Here is a 15637-nt window from a genome sequence, read left to right as displayed (position 1 = left end):
ACTTCATTATCGCGCGCACGGCTTCAGGGCGGGTCGGGTCCTACAGCCTGACGTCCCGCCGGCGCCTGCGAGTCACGTTGAGTGGACGACGGCCGCGCTCGGAGTTCGTTTTATTTCTACTTTGCAAACCACGGGAAGGGTTTCTGCGAGGTCACGGCTAAAGGACGAGGGCGTGATGTTCAGCTCAGACGCGGCGTCGGACGTCGCACAAGCTCTGAGGAATGTCCGGGGTCTCGATGGTCGGTGTGCAGCAGATGGTCCGAAGGTCAGCGCGGTGTTCCAGGCGCGCACGGCTGCGTGCACGGTCTTCGGCGCGGGTCGTGGCCGAGCGTTGCAATGCAGTCAGTCGGACGGTGGTCTGAGCACTCGGGGACGTCTGCGGTATGTGGGCCGAGAGTCGGTGCCCATCATAACGGCCATGGATGGCGGTGTGCGAAGCGACCCTTACGCCCCGGGTCGAGTCTTGCAGCCTGGGTATAGAGATCCCGGCGACCTGGAGCGGGAGATGCTGCCGATGTTGACCCTGTCTTCAATTGGTCCGGAGGTCGAGATGATCGGGGCACTGATGCTGCCAGTGTTGGACCTGGTTTCAATTGGTCCAGAGGTGACAGGACCAATGCCAGTGGAGGTCGAGATGTTCGGGGCACTGATCGGGTGTCGAGTTGAGTCGGCTCGTGCTACCCTCGCATTGCACACGTATGCCGGTGAAGCGCTGCCGGCGGTTGGCAGGGCACACGTCTTGGTTGCCCATCAGGGTCAGCGGGTTGCGCTCCTGCGGTTCATGGTGCGAGGGGAGGGGATCGCAGTTCCTGTTTCGGAGTTCGTACCTCCAGGTGCACCTGTGCCTCCTTCCGGGCATGTACCTCCGTGTGGGCCCGGGCCTCCCTCGAGACGCGAGGGTGAGGTTCCGGCGACGGGGGCCGCGACGATGCAGCGTGGGCTGCCGTTCATTGCTTCCTGCGACGATGATGTACGGTTCTGGAGCAACGGGAGCCATGCCAGCTGCGAGGAGCTCTCGCGCTTCGGCTGTGCTCATGATACAATGCACGCCCGTGTCGTTCAGGCGATTTCAGCAGGGAATTGGAGCGAGCCAGTCGCGTTCAAGAAGTTCACGGATCACGACCGTCGACGACAAGCAGGTCATCGCAACGTCGCGACGACGACCGAGAGATGGACACGTGATGTGATTCATGGGTTGCTGTTCGTTGCGTATTTGATTTTCATTGCTCGAGTGATGCAGTTTAGTGTTGTTAAAATAAATGCTGACAGTTCGTGTGTGAGCATATGTTTGGCTGGGATCAATCGATGGGATGTTCGATATGACCGATGTGATATGAAGGCCTTGGGGGCGATCGTGGCAAATAAAGAGGTCTTTCTGGTCTCCAGCTGCGAGGGCAGTCCACGGGTCGCTACCCTGTCATGTGTGGGGATTATATTGGGAGAACGCGCTGTATGAAAAGGGGAGTTTGCATCTGCGCAGACGATGTTCTTGTTGTTTTATGGCATGACTGGATGTGATGTCTGGTTTTGTATGGGATTGCTGGGACTGCAGCCGACTAATTGCCGGTTCGACTCGCGTGTGGGTCTCAGAGATCGACTCAGAGCTGGGGCTGGTTCGCTGTTCAGCGTTACCCTCACCCCTGGTTTCGGCAAGGTCAGACATGCCTGGTGCCCTGGGGCGCAACTCTCTGTTCTCGCCAAAGCCGTTCGGACGTGTGTTGGGATCTCGGCTGATTGTGATGCGTGGGTTTGTTATGGGACTGATGGTGCGCCCAGCCGACGGCGCTGTTCAGCGTCACTGCCCAAGGTCGGACGGGCTTGGCGCCGGGCGGCACAAACCTCTGTTCTCGCCAAGGTCGGCTGCGCTGGCGCCACGGGGCTTCCAGACAACGGGGATTCCAGGCTCAGGATGTTTATCTGATTCGGGTCTGTCTGGGGGAGATGTGGCGCCTTTTCGGCCGGGGGCGTTTGATGGTGCCGGGGGAGGTTCGCTCGAGAGGTCGTCGCGACCTCGCCAGAGGGCGTGTGAGCATGAGCCGCCTGGGGCGCTTCTGCTGCGTAGTGATGCTGTGCTTCCCGCCTTGCTTCTTGATATCTGTAACGCGGTCAGGGGTTTTGTGGGTTCGTCGTGCAACTCAGTCTTCGGAACCTGTCCGTTGCAGTTCAACTCGCTCGCATCGACACGTTATATGTGTGATGTGCCTGTTTTTTTGGTTGTTATCGTTTTTGTGCCTCTCTGCTTTTATATCATGGTATTCTGTGCCGATTATGCTTATTATTATGATGGTCATTTTATAATCATAGTTTTAGGAGGGAGGAGTGTGGTGTACTGGGCCTGCGGGGGCAGGGCGTGATGCGGGGAGCATGGTGGAGGCGTGGAGGAGTGGTTTTGGAGTGGTCACATGCCTGCACGGGATATAGGAGGTCGCGCCGCCTGAGGCGTTGTTGTAGCCGTTGTGGTCTGTGGAGCCTGTAGGTCGTGTGGCTGTAGAGTGCATCGAGTACATAATAAAGTGGAGTTACGGGCATCGTACGCTTACACTCTCGCTCGTGGCAGTAAAGCAGGGTTGTGCTATCCCCTCGCTCGTGTGTGCCTTGGCGCACCTCTACCACGACATTACACTAGCGTCCTGTATTGTGGCCCAACAAAGCCTCAGAATGCCCTCCTCAGATTTCAGCAGTCATCTCACCAAGGTGGGTCCAGCGGCCTACGGAGAGCGAAGGGATGGATGGTGCGAAGGGGTACATCTCCTATCCTACTTTTTATTAACTTTAAACTACCCCGGGGCTTTTCAAAACGCCTGTCATTTTAAACTATCGGTTCGAGAAACCACGATTCCTGTCGCCTGCGTTGGTGTCCATTATAAATTTGGGCCGAGCCCTCAAGTTTTCATTCGTGCCCTTGCACAATTTTGTGGCTGGGCAGCGTGGCTCAACTGGCAGGAACTTCCCTCTGCCGAACTGTAACCATGGCACCCCCCGGGCCCTGAGGGTGTCTCCGAGCCTACCAGCTCCCTATGAACACGGGGGGTTGCCCTCTCTGGCATTACCCCCCTCCAATGCACTTTTGGCGCTACGGGTCCCTTTCTGAGGGTCGCCCGTACCCACTACACTATCCCAGTCCCTTGGACCCTTGGCCTACTCTGGCCGACTAGTCCGGTGCCTGGGGTGCCCTCTAAACAATACTCACCTTTCGACAGCCATGCTCCCAGCCGGTCCATGAACTCCTGCACCCCTCCAAATGGGTTTTGTGCCTTCTCTCAACACCAACAACAAAACGACCTCCTTTTGGAAAATTTGACTAACCCACGAACTAACATTAAACTGACAATTTTAATGTGGTGAGGAGGGTCCCTTGGGTGGGTTTCACTCCTCCCCCCACTCATTCATCACACTATGCATTCCACATTCGCTCCAGGGGCATTCCATGTCAAGTGTACACACCCTCCCGACACTAATACCTCATTTTCTCCCCATATGTTGGTCATTTATTCACTTGGGTGGAAAAAGTCAAAATACCAACTTTGGGACCTGTGGGCCAATCGGCGCCCATTTTAAGCCCCCCCCCCAAATTTGGGTGCCCCCCGCTGCCCCACAATCTTCCAGAGGCCATATCACAGGTTATAGTGGTCCGATTTGGCTGATCTTACTATCAAAATGCTCGTAAAAGCGAGATCTTTCGAATTGCGTGAAGTAAAATCACTCCGAAAAACTAATTCAAAAAGTTATAGTTTGGGGTGCCCTTTGACCTTGGGCCCCCACTCCCCAGCCATACCGATGGTACTGATTTTTTGTGTGAGAATACCCCTTCATATACTCCAACACCTCAGCATAAATGGGTTAAAGTGTGATGATGGATTTATTGTTTGGGGACTCGGGTGCTGGACCCACAATACATAGCACAATATTTGAACACAAGATTTCCAATACACTATATCAGCATATTGTACATAAATTTTCCACATGCACATGCAGGAACTGGAAGCGATACTAGTACGAGTAAGAGTTTTTCCTAGCATATTATAGTCAAGATTTTTTGCCAACCAATGTTTTATTTGACAGCTGTGTTTCTTTTTTACTGATTGTGTAGGTTTTACCTGTAGCAGTTTTTGGTTCTACAGAAAGAAGTATATCAGAAATGTATAAAATGCAGTGATCTTCAATGTCAGGAAAAAAGAAACTATTTGCGGGCCCATTTGGATGAAGAAAATTCACTTTCACTTCATGAGTGTCCTAAAAGGCTTCCATGATGCAGGCAAGCCACCATTTTCCATCATAGTGCACTGTGATATAACCTGAGAGTTTCCCGTTAAAAGTTGGTGTTGATTTTGAAATAGCTGACTCAATACAGTGTTCCTCGCTAAGGCTGAATTCACGTACTTGAAGAGCAGTTTCAGAAATAGGGATGAAAGCATGAAGTTTTTGAGTTCCAGCTATGGCTTTGGCTGTTTTTAACCTTTCTTCCAGATTTTGTTCTTCCTCGTCATACGCCTCTTGGATCCCGTAACCGAACTTCATTTCATTCAAACCATTTTCAGAAAAGGGGAAAATATATTTTGGAGAAATAATTTGACTGTCGTAAGGTCGTAAGGTGACTGTCTCATTTGACTGTACCTCCCACGCCATCTGAAGGGCCCTTGCCATGACTTGAGGCCAAAAAATGCCATTCTGCATCAATACCATACTCTGATATGTGACGACATAGGTTTATGAAGGCTTTTCAATTCTTATATTGGCCAGCGCAACCGTCTGAGAAATAGTAAAGTTTCTTTACATTTCCAAAGCTAGATTTCAAGTGTTCAATGAGTATTCTTTGGAAGAGGTGGACTGAGACAACGTCGTGAGTATTGCATTCTGATATAATCGTGAACGAATCGTGGTTTAATTTGTCATCGTCCGATTAGAAATGGTAAACCCAGGGGTGAATTGTCGCTTGAGAGCAGTTCCAATGGAATCCTTGGGCCGCATCCTGTACGGCAAACGAATAGTTCTCTGAGAAGTCTCCAATAATGACAAATTCTCCTTCACCGATTTCATCTTTCTTATTTTTCATAAACTGAGATTGGGCCTTGGCAATGAAGTCGTGTCTCACTAATTTCACCGCGCGTTCACAGAATTGATTAATGAATTCTTCCATAGGCAGGACCATGGAGCTCAGTTCAGATCTGTCGGTGGATGTCCACCGTTTAAACTGAATTTCATCAATATCCTCTAGTTCATAAGCACTCAGTAGCTCGGTTTTGAAGTCTTCAATTGATGGGCAACTTTCACAAGTTCTGAAATAACATGCCGGTTGTGCTGGGTTACAAACTATGCGTGCGATCACATGAATATAGCGAGGAAGTTCGGCTATCTGTGGCATTTTGGAACCAAACATCATGAGTTTCACATTTTGATGTATCCTGCGTACACATACACTGTGTGTACCACCTGAACTGGCCAGGACACACTCCGAGGACGGAGCATGGTGAACTTCACGAATCCACCTTTCAAGCCAGGGTTCTTCTCTTTGAATTTCTGAAACAGTTCCTTGAGATTGTTTAGTACCAGGTGCTTTTGAATTTTGTCTTTTCCATGTTCATTCCTGACCACCACACAGTCCTTTTTCCCTGGCATTAATCGGCTGACTTCATCACTTCGGTTACGGCGGATTTCACTTCGTCAGGAAATATTTTACCCTGTTTGGGATTTGGAGATGATAGCATACCATTTTCTTTCTCCAAATTTTTGGCTTGCACCTTCATTCTTTGGGAGCAACTGAATTCACTCATCATCCCTCTGATGCTCATATTCCGAGCAAATATTGTCAGTATACGTATTTGCTCTGAACGGCTCAAAACAACGTATTTTTCTTTCAGGCTTTTGATCACCTCTAGCAGGCAGTTTTCATCACATTTTGACGCTGTATTTTGTGTTTTGTGGGTGGGTAGGTGGGGCTTGTGTGGATGGGTGGGGATTGTGTGGGTGGGTGGAGCTTGTGTGTATGGGGTTTGTGTAGATGTGGTTTGTGTGGGTGGAGCAAATTTTTTTAAATTAAATAAACATGTTGTGTGTGGGGAACTAATTAACTAATCACTAATTATGTGAATATGATGGATGTGGATGGTGTTTGCGTGGGTGGTGCTTGTGTGGGTGGGGTTTGTGTGGCTGTGGTTTTTGTGGGTGGATCTTGTGTGGGGGGGTTATATGTGTGGAGCTTGTGTGTATGGGGATTGTGTGCATGGGGATTGTGTGTATGTGGCTTTTATGGGTAGGGTTTGCATGGGTGGGGCTTCAGTAGGCATAGTTAAAAAGGGGCAGAGTTAAAAAAGGGGTGGAGTCAAATGTTTTATTTTCTTTTCAATTTATCCTTGTCTTTTGCAATTCCTGTGAATAAAATGAACCTAAAATCTCTTCCCCCTTTAAATCATATACCTTATAAGTCCAAGGAACTGTATCTATTACATCAACGATTTAAAAAAGTTCATTTGTCCATCACTTAGAATAACCTTTTTCAAAATGAGATTTCCACCTGTATATTCTTACTATATCACCAACTTTGAACTTAGGCTTTCTGACATTAATCTATTTTTCATATTGTAATTTTGTAAATGTTTCTGATGGTTTCGTTTTCGTTGAGGGATGAATCATATCGTTGTACTTATTTACAATATCCTGAATTAAAGACAATCATTGTTGAGAACCGAGTTGAGTGAATTTTTTATATAGTCTCTCTTTTAAAATACGATTAAAATGTTCAATAACAATCGCTTTTCCTTCATTAAAGGTGCTGTATAATGTAATGTTGTTATTTTTAAGAAAATTCATGAATGTTTTGTTGTAGAACTCTGTACCCTCATCAGTCCACAATTTTTGAGGTTTTCTCTTGCTTTTATTAAATATCCATTGAAAGGCAAACATAAAAGTATTACCTGTTTTGTTTTTTAAAGGGACAACCCACGCATATCGACTACTCAAATCAATAATGGTTAAAGCATACTTGTACCCCTCATCATTATTGAGTTCAATGAAATCAGCAGACCAGATATAATCAACTTCCTTGGAATAAACATTCCTTCTATGAAACTTTGTGATTATTGGTTGATGTAATTCATCAGCTAATTGCTCATCAATCTTAATGACATCATTCGAGCCTATAGGTTTTTTGAATTTCCAAGCCCAAGTTTCAATTTAGCACTGATCATCTTCTTCATGATGAACCTATCAACGTTTTCTCTCAAGGATGGATTTTGTATCAGAGACAAATTATACATTTCTCTATCGGCTTCATGTTTTTCTTCCAACGTTGTGCTATTTCCATAATCAATATCGTACCTCATGCACACTTCATCAACCCTATTGATAGGTTTGCTCCACGGTCTAGGATTGTCAGCCTCGTCTAATCTTTCATTCAAGTTTGTTCTCGGACCACAGAAATTATACCCTGGTGGATGTAATTTCCCTGGTATTCCAGTAGTTGTAAATTGACTTCCTGATAAAAACTTTTGTATATCTCCCCCACATTTGTGTTTGGAGATGAATTTACTCTTTTTAGAGCCACACACCGAACATGTACCTTTTTGTATAACCCTGTCATTTTTACTTTTAAAATGAGATTTTTTGGTATTCGTTTTCTTTTTACATTTGAGACAATAACTCATTTATTTATGAGAAAAATTCCTACAGAGTGCGAAAACCTTTTTAGTTTCCAACATGCACATTTGAATCTTAATTTTTAAAACATAAAGAATCCTTGTAATTGTCTTCACTCTCTCCTCCATTTATTTAAGAAAAAAAATGTAAAACATTTATTAAAGTCAATCACACCAAGGAAAACGATGTTAATAGTCTTGACGCAAATATTTCTAATAGACTTGTCAATTCTTTGTTTTCCTCCTCAGTGCGTTGAGATGTATTTATTTTCTGTAATACCCCCAATCTTTTTCTAATCTCACTGGTTTCCATATTTTTATATTTATTTATTCTCTCTCTTTCCTCCCTCTCCCTCTCATCCTTCTCTCTCTTCTCCCTTGCCTCCTCTCTCTTCTCCCTTGCCTCCTTCTCTCTCTTATCCCTCTCCTCCTTCTCTCTCTTCTCCTTTTCCTCCTTCTCTCTCTTCTCCTTCTCCTCCTTTGTCTCAGTTTCTTCAACTCCTTCCTTGTCCCTTACTATTGTTGAATCACTTTCACCCCATAGAATATCATACATATATTCATCAGGATTTATTGTTATTCCTGTATCCAAAATAATTTTTTTACAACAGGAAACCAATAAAATTTCTTTTGAATTTCTAAGAGCCTTGCATTTTCTTAACTTAATTTTTTTTCATTATGTAACATTTTAATTAAATCCAAAGTTGTTGGTTTATTAACATCATTATAAAGCCAGTTTTTTATTGAAAATACCTCATTCTTATGTTGTGGAACATATTTATTAAAATACCGAATACCCTTTTCTTGAAGGTATGCTTGGACACAGAAATGATAATTTTCTTGAAGTCTTCTTGCTGCCATTTATGTATTAGAAATATATGACAGATTAATATAATGACAGGAAATACTGTTGCGGGGCCGGGTATCGGCTGCGAGCACGACCACCAGATGGAGCTGCAGGGTCAACTCCGCCGATCACCCGGAATGTATAGTTCATCACCCAGGATAACTCCGGAGCCGACGGGTCCCTTATCAGACCGAAGTTCGCCAATATTTTGACGGCGTGAGGAAGGGTCCACTTGTCTAACTCCAATTTACCTAAGTATTCACGCCGTCCAACTACCGGGGAAATTCACCCTCGACGATGCTTTGTACGGAACGAGTCACTAGCGTACTCGAACCGTGTGCGACCCAAGCGGATTGTCACCAAGCTTTCATCGGTCCAAATGTCCCTTTTACAGCGGCAACAGCCTGGATAATTCCCAACACACAGCATGTCAAACCAATAAAAGAAACACAAAAACGAACTGATACATTTAACACATGGGTTTATTTATAATAGGTGGGGAAAGAGGGGAGCACGTAAGAAGCAGAGTTATCACGACTAATAGAAATGAAATGCAAATAATGTACAAGGCACTTAACAGTTTAACTTATAGACGGGCCCACACACAGACACACACACACACAAACACAGAAGTGGACACCAATGGTCTTTATTGAAATCTTCCAGCTCGAGGAAAGGGAGCTGGAGACCAGAGCCTGCAATTGGACCTGTCCACCTCGTGTGGTCTTCGACCATCCGGCTCGACGGGACTCGAACCCGCAACACGATGCCACTCCAAGCACTAGGGCCGAAGGAAAAGCGTCGGACGCCAGGCACTGCCAAGCCGACCAGACCAGACAAGTTGATCTCTGGCACCTCAAACCCGATCAGTGCCAAGCCGGCCAGACCAGACGAGTCTATCTCTGGCACCTCGAACCCGATCACTGCCAAGCCGACCATACCAGACGAGTCAATCTCCGGCACCTTGAACCTGATCACTGCCAAGCCGACCCTGACGCTGATGCCCAACCCTGACGCTGACGTTCACCCTGACTTGCTTTCCAAGGCCCTGGCGTTTCATATATGGCATTTCTCCTGCAGGAGGGGGTGTCGTGGGAAGGATCACCGTCTGAGACGTCTCACCTCCCATTGGTCCGGGGTTCATGAGAAAGTCAATGTCTGTGGTGTCTCACGCCTCCCATTGATCGAGGGTTCGTGAGAAAGTCGATGTCTGTGGTGTCTCACGCCTCCCATTGGTCAGGGGGAACATTCCATCTCTCCGGGGCGGAGTTGGAGCTCTGGTGGCCGAGGAAACTCCACCCCCGTACGTGGTCGAACGCAGGAAGACAATGGCGTCGGTGTGAGGAAGCGAGGTGAAGGAGTGTTGTTGTTGTTGTTGTTGTTGTTGTTATAAGGGGTGTAAAAATCCTAACTATTAAAAAACCGCACAGCGCACGTACATTTAATTCCCATGAGACATGGAGAAAGGGAGCTATCTATCCACATTTACTTATTGAAATAACTGATCTATAGGGACTCTGACTGTTGTGTGCAGTGAGCTTCCCTCCCTATCGTCCCATAGTTTAATCATTATGTATTTCCTTACTTATTATATATAATCCTGTTTCTTGTGTTTTCATGATATAAACTATGGCAAAACCATTATTAATTTTACCCTTATTAAATTATTTTATTTGTTGTTTGCTAATCGTGCTTCCACAAAACTCATTCTCGGCACCAAGTGGATAATATTCTTCCTTACGAGACTGATTTAATTGTTCCAGGTCTTCTCGGTTAATTTTAAATGACCAATTATACCCTAAATCATTCATATCATATCTCCATTGTTCTATTCTCATACAAACGATACGCCCTCCTTTACAAAATGTTATTTTAATTGGAACTGTGAATTCTGTATGACCTGGAGATAAAATCAACACTTCTGTAACTTTGGAATACACAGCCATTTTATTTCAGGATATATATTGTGATAAATCACTTAATCTCACCAAGTCATTTGCGTCAGTCGGGCTTGGATAATTTATTAATTTATTAGCATTTTTCATATTAATATTTTTTTCTGTACTATATTTCTGTCGTTCAGCCTGTGCCTTTGTGCAATAATTTGATAAATCAATATCCAGTTCTTGGGATACACCAAAGATAGAACCATCTTTACCAACATGTCATTTATATCAGATTTAAAATAATGTCATTAAAAAATTTATTTTTGTTGAGTTGAAATAACACATAAAGGAAGATATAATTGACAACAACACTTCGAATTTAGTTCTTGGACTTGAAATGTTTGATGAACACAATTCTGCAAGAATTTTATGACTTCAACAGGTGGTGGAAGACCAAAATGATCAAAATAATATTCGTCTTGACTGTTAAAAATACAAACCCAATGAGAACCATTCCCATTATGATCTTCTAAATTCATAATAATATTCGTTGTACGTTTTGGCAAGTTTGTTAATTAATCTTTCATACAAATAACCACATTATGAATTTTTTATTTCTTACAATATTCGATAAGTTCTGAATTTGATGTTGTATTCTTTCCAAATTCTTTAAACCACTCATCAATGTTCATTTATTTATTAGAAAGATATAATCCATTACCCCTTTTAGTTAATTTTATTCCTGCTTGTGCGATAGAAGAAAGCATATCTCCAACTAACAATCTCGCTTTATCAAGCAGATTTTCAAGTTTTTCAGCAAAATCTACAATTACACCACTTCCACTAATTTGTTTCTCCAACTCTTTGTTATGTCTTTCCAACTATTTTTGAGCCCGGAGTTGAGCCTTCCTTTCGTTGGCAGTTTTCACCGCTGCTGAAATACCACCCGTAAATGCTCCATCCGCACTTAAACCAGCAAATAAAGGAATTAGAAATGGGAGAAATCCTCCACTCATCTCCCTTATTGAATATTTCTTCAACATTGGTTTTGACATTTTAAGTTTAAGTGAGCCAGTATCGTTCAAGATTTTCACCTGTTCTCTTGTGAGCAAAACAACAATTCTTACTGCTCCTTTTCTCTGAATTGTAATAACATTAATCATACAGGGCTTTTGATTTTGAATACAAAATGATAGTTTATGAAGATTGATTTGATTAACATATACCCCAGTTGGCACTTTACAACTCATTTATTTATCAAAAAAATTACGTGAGACGAATCATAACACCATTATCTGTATTCATCTGTAATTCTGTTTCTTCCAAAAGCAAACAATATGTATCTACTTCTTCACTCTCTCCTCTCTCAATGTATAGGGAAGTATCCACTCGATTAGACTTTATAGTTTGCTTCTGAGCACTCAGGTCAATCGCATAGATTGTATCCAGACTTTTAAATGCTGTTACATCCAAAATGGGTTCTTTATTTCCATTGCTTTCACACATCTTTTGGTAAGACTTATATGCTTCAGCATAATCATTTTTTCCCCAATTAATTTCCAAAGTATCTCGTGGATAAAATGTTCCATCGAGTATTCTGGAGAAACGCGAAGTTGTTTCACCTTCGCATTATCACTCAATTCATTATTCTTATCAGTAGCAGTATCACCATCTGTTTTTTTTTTTTAAAGAAGCCACAGATATCGTGGCTTTCCTTCCAGAACACCCAAATTCCACGTGTAAGTAGTTTGGTTCAGTTTAACGTGTTGGCATCTTCTTTTAAGGTATGATACATTGAGTAGCTTCTTTGAGTTAACTCTTCCATTCAACATCTCTTCTGTTTTGAGATTAGGAGTATATTCACGAATATACCAACTAATTTCATCAATAACAAATTTATTCTGAGCAGCAAAAGCATTAGCCACACCAAAAAAGCAATCTATTTTCATTATTTTCATTATCATTCCTTTGCAGTTGAAATCTAATTTTAAGACTATACAGAGCTTTATCATGATCATAAAATCCAAATATACCTTTAAGAGGAACTGCCACAGTAAAACTATTATCTGCTTTTGTATCATCATTATACATTCCTTTCCGTTGACTATACCCAGGGTCTGTGTTTGTTCCCGTTGACATATCAGGAATAAAACCTTCAACAGACCCCTTTCCCATTCTATCACGAAATGAATATAGTGTAAATTTCATCATTTCAGATGTAGCAGAGACACAATTAACCGCTTCAACTTCTTGTGCTCCAATGTACAAACGAACACGATCAAACATTTTCCAGAAGAAATCATTTACGAGTGTAACGTTTGTGTTCGTCGCAGTCTTAGTGAATGTAAATTTACACAACAAGAAACTTTTGGCTAGATTCAAATAAGTTTGTTGATTACTTCTTTCAAAACTTTTTGTTCCATTTGCATTCCAGTCTCTTGACCTTCATTCCTCAATCGCATATGTTCTTCGACTGAAATATAGTAATAATCTTCACCTTCTACTTCTCCAGGTCTTATTGCTCTAGTTGTTGTTGATACAATATGAACGACATGGTGTTTTAAAGCAAATTTACAATATTCTCATTTGTACTGTTCAAGAACCTTGATTTATAAAAGTTTTTTTTTCCAGAAGCAGATTCACCCACAAGATTTATAATAATAGTTGTCATTTATATATGTAATTGTTTATAAAATAAAAAAATATATATCCCTTAATATCTCATCTTGTTTCACAACAATATATTCGTATTTTTCAGTCGTGTGCTTCATATAATCCTCAAATTCCTTTTTACTACATAATGTAGAACAATTGTCTCTCCAAAAATTGTTTATATCTAATGAATTTAATTTGAATAAAATAAATGTATTAGCATTGTTTCTTATTGAGCGACGAGGGAGTTGAAAGTATGATTGATGAAGATAAATACAATTACAAGAAGAATGTCTCCCTCTTGTGTAGTAGCTATCCATTACCGTTTGGTTTCTCTCATTAACACAATCATCAAAGATAACGAGGTTCTTTTTTGATTATCCAAATCTTGGGGAGAAGGTATATCATTCCTATTATCACTAAGAATACAGGTTATAGGTTTTGATTTCTTTTTATATCTCTGTGTATCACAAAATAGTTGTATTATATCTTCAATATTGTAATCATTTAGTTTGTTTTGAAGTTTAAATAAACCGATTATATCTTCTTTTTGAAGACCAGCATTAAAACCTTGTGAGAGTAGTTGATACTCAGGTTGAAAACTTGACTTTGTGAAAATTATTAAATTATCATAATCTAAAAAATTGGGAGGAAGGAGCATTTTAAAAAGTAAGCAGGTTTTTCACATCTGCTTGAACCAACTATGAGACATGTTAATGAATTTGGAAGATTTTTATGGTTGTTAAATTTTATGTTATTTCCACAAATGGGTAAAAAATCATTTATTTGTATATTTGGAAAACTAGTTATTTAATTTATCATTTGCTTTTTTAGAAACTCTATATTTTATCCAAAGTTCGGGTTTAATTTCAAGATAATCCATTATTTTATTTTTACAATATCTTGTGTTGATATTTCCCTGAAAATGGCAATCGTGAATAATATATAACAACGATCCTTTGGAAATTTCTCTAATACATTCAGTTTCTTCCATTGTAAGGAAAGGTGTTATCACAATCATACTTTACATTCATTTCTCTTATCAATCTTGGAAAGTAATTCATTTTTGGTGTAAAAAGGCGTGCGTGAGTGCACGCATGGGGATGGACCGACCTGTCCAGATGGGAGATGGGAATGGCGGGCCTGGAGGGCCGCATAGGGTTATTTCGGGACCCGCGCCGGTCCTGTGAGACGCCGCGTACGAGGCCCGTTCGGCATTTAGCGAACGGCCCTCACGCACGCATCTTCATGGAGGGATTCCGGTGCAGGAACGTCGCGTGGATGGTTAAAATGGTGGTGAGAGTTGGGTCAATTCGGAACACGCAGGTTCCCACGTGGGCGCATGTGCAAAGCTCCACGTGCTGCATACCGCGCGTTCTGTTCGCGGAACGTGAGGAGCGGGTTTCTGGGACGTTACGCGCGTGCTGGCCGGCACGGGAAACCACGCAGGTTTGGTGTGCGAGTGACGTCACCGGGAATCTTGCGGCACGAATGCCGAAAAAACAGCGCATGTCGTCCCGCGTGGGAAATTCCTCGAAAGCGAGCGCTGATTGGAATGTGCAGGGTGATGTCAAGGTAAGGCTGCACGGATCAGCCTTCAGAGGGAACGTCGGCATCGCCCATAGGGACGAACGGGTGTGCCGAAAACCGCCACCATGGCACTGCAGAAAAAAATTAAAAAAACAAAACAGCCCCGCTCCGAGTATACGGCCCTGCAGGATGTGGTGGACATCCTGTGATTGGGCAAAGGAAGCACTAGTTAGTGGGATGGGTTAGCATTAGTTCGACCGGCTTCATGGGGACATGGGTTGTTCCTCATGGAGCCCGTGGAATGGGTTAGTTAGAGGGATTTTAGGATGGATTTAGAAAATGGATTTTGGGATTTCTGGAAGACACAGTCAGGCATGGAATGTGTAGTGACATTGCTTAGCTACGTAGAGTTAAATGGAACGGGCGTTCGTATAAGGGACGACGAGGGAGCACGAGTTAGTTAGGGGATTTAGTTAGCAGAGTGGCAGTGTGGAGTGATGTGAGAAAATTGAGCCATGATAAATGAAAAATGTGCACAATGAGTGAATGTGGGACAGTGGGCCCAAGTGCGTGAATGGAGTGAATGTGGTATGCATTGTGCGAATGAATGAGTGGGGGGAGGAGTGATTCCCACCCAAGGGACCCCTGCGTCAGTGTAATGTTAGTTAGGGGGTTAGTCAAATTTACCAAAAGGACGATGTTCTGTTGTGGTGGTATATGAAGGCACGAAACCCATTTGGAGGGGTGCAGGAGTTCATGGACTGGCTGGGAGCATGGCTGTTGAAAGGTGAGTTCCGATTAGTGGGCATCCTGGGCACCGAAGTAGTCGGCCAGAGTAGGCCAAGGGTCCAAGGGACCGGGATAGTCTATTGGGCACGGGTGACCCTCGGAAAGGGACCCGTAGCGCCAAAGTGCCAAGAGGGCATCGGAGGGGGAGCAATGCTGGGAATGGCAACCCCCCGCATTCATAGTGAGCTGGTAGGCTCGGAGACAGCCTCAGGGTCCGGGGGTGCCATAGATAGAGCTCGGCAGAGGGGAGTCCCTGCCAAGTGAGACACGTTGCCCAGCCATGAAATTGTGCAAGGGCACGG

This window comes from Eptatretus burgeri, chromosome 11 (assembly GCF_056783735.1).
Source record: "Eptatretus burgeri isolate ZD-2024b chromosome 11, Ebu_testis_v1, whole genome shotgun sequence".
Classification (NCBI taxonomy): domain Eukaryota; kingdom Metazoa; phylum Chordata; class Myxini; order Myxiniformes; family Myxinidae; genus Eptatretus; species Eptatretus burgeri.
Note: the sequence above shows the minus strand (reverse complement) of the source record.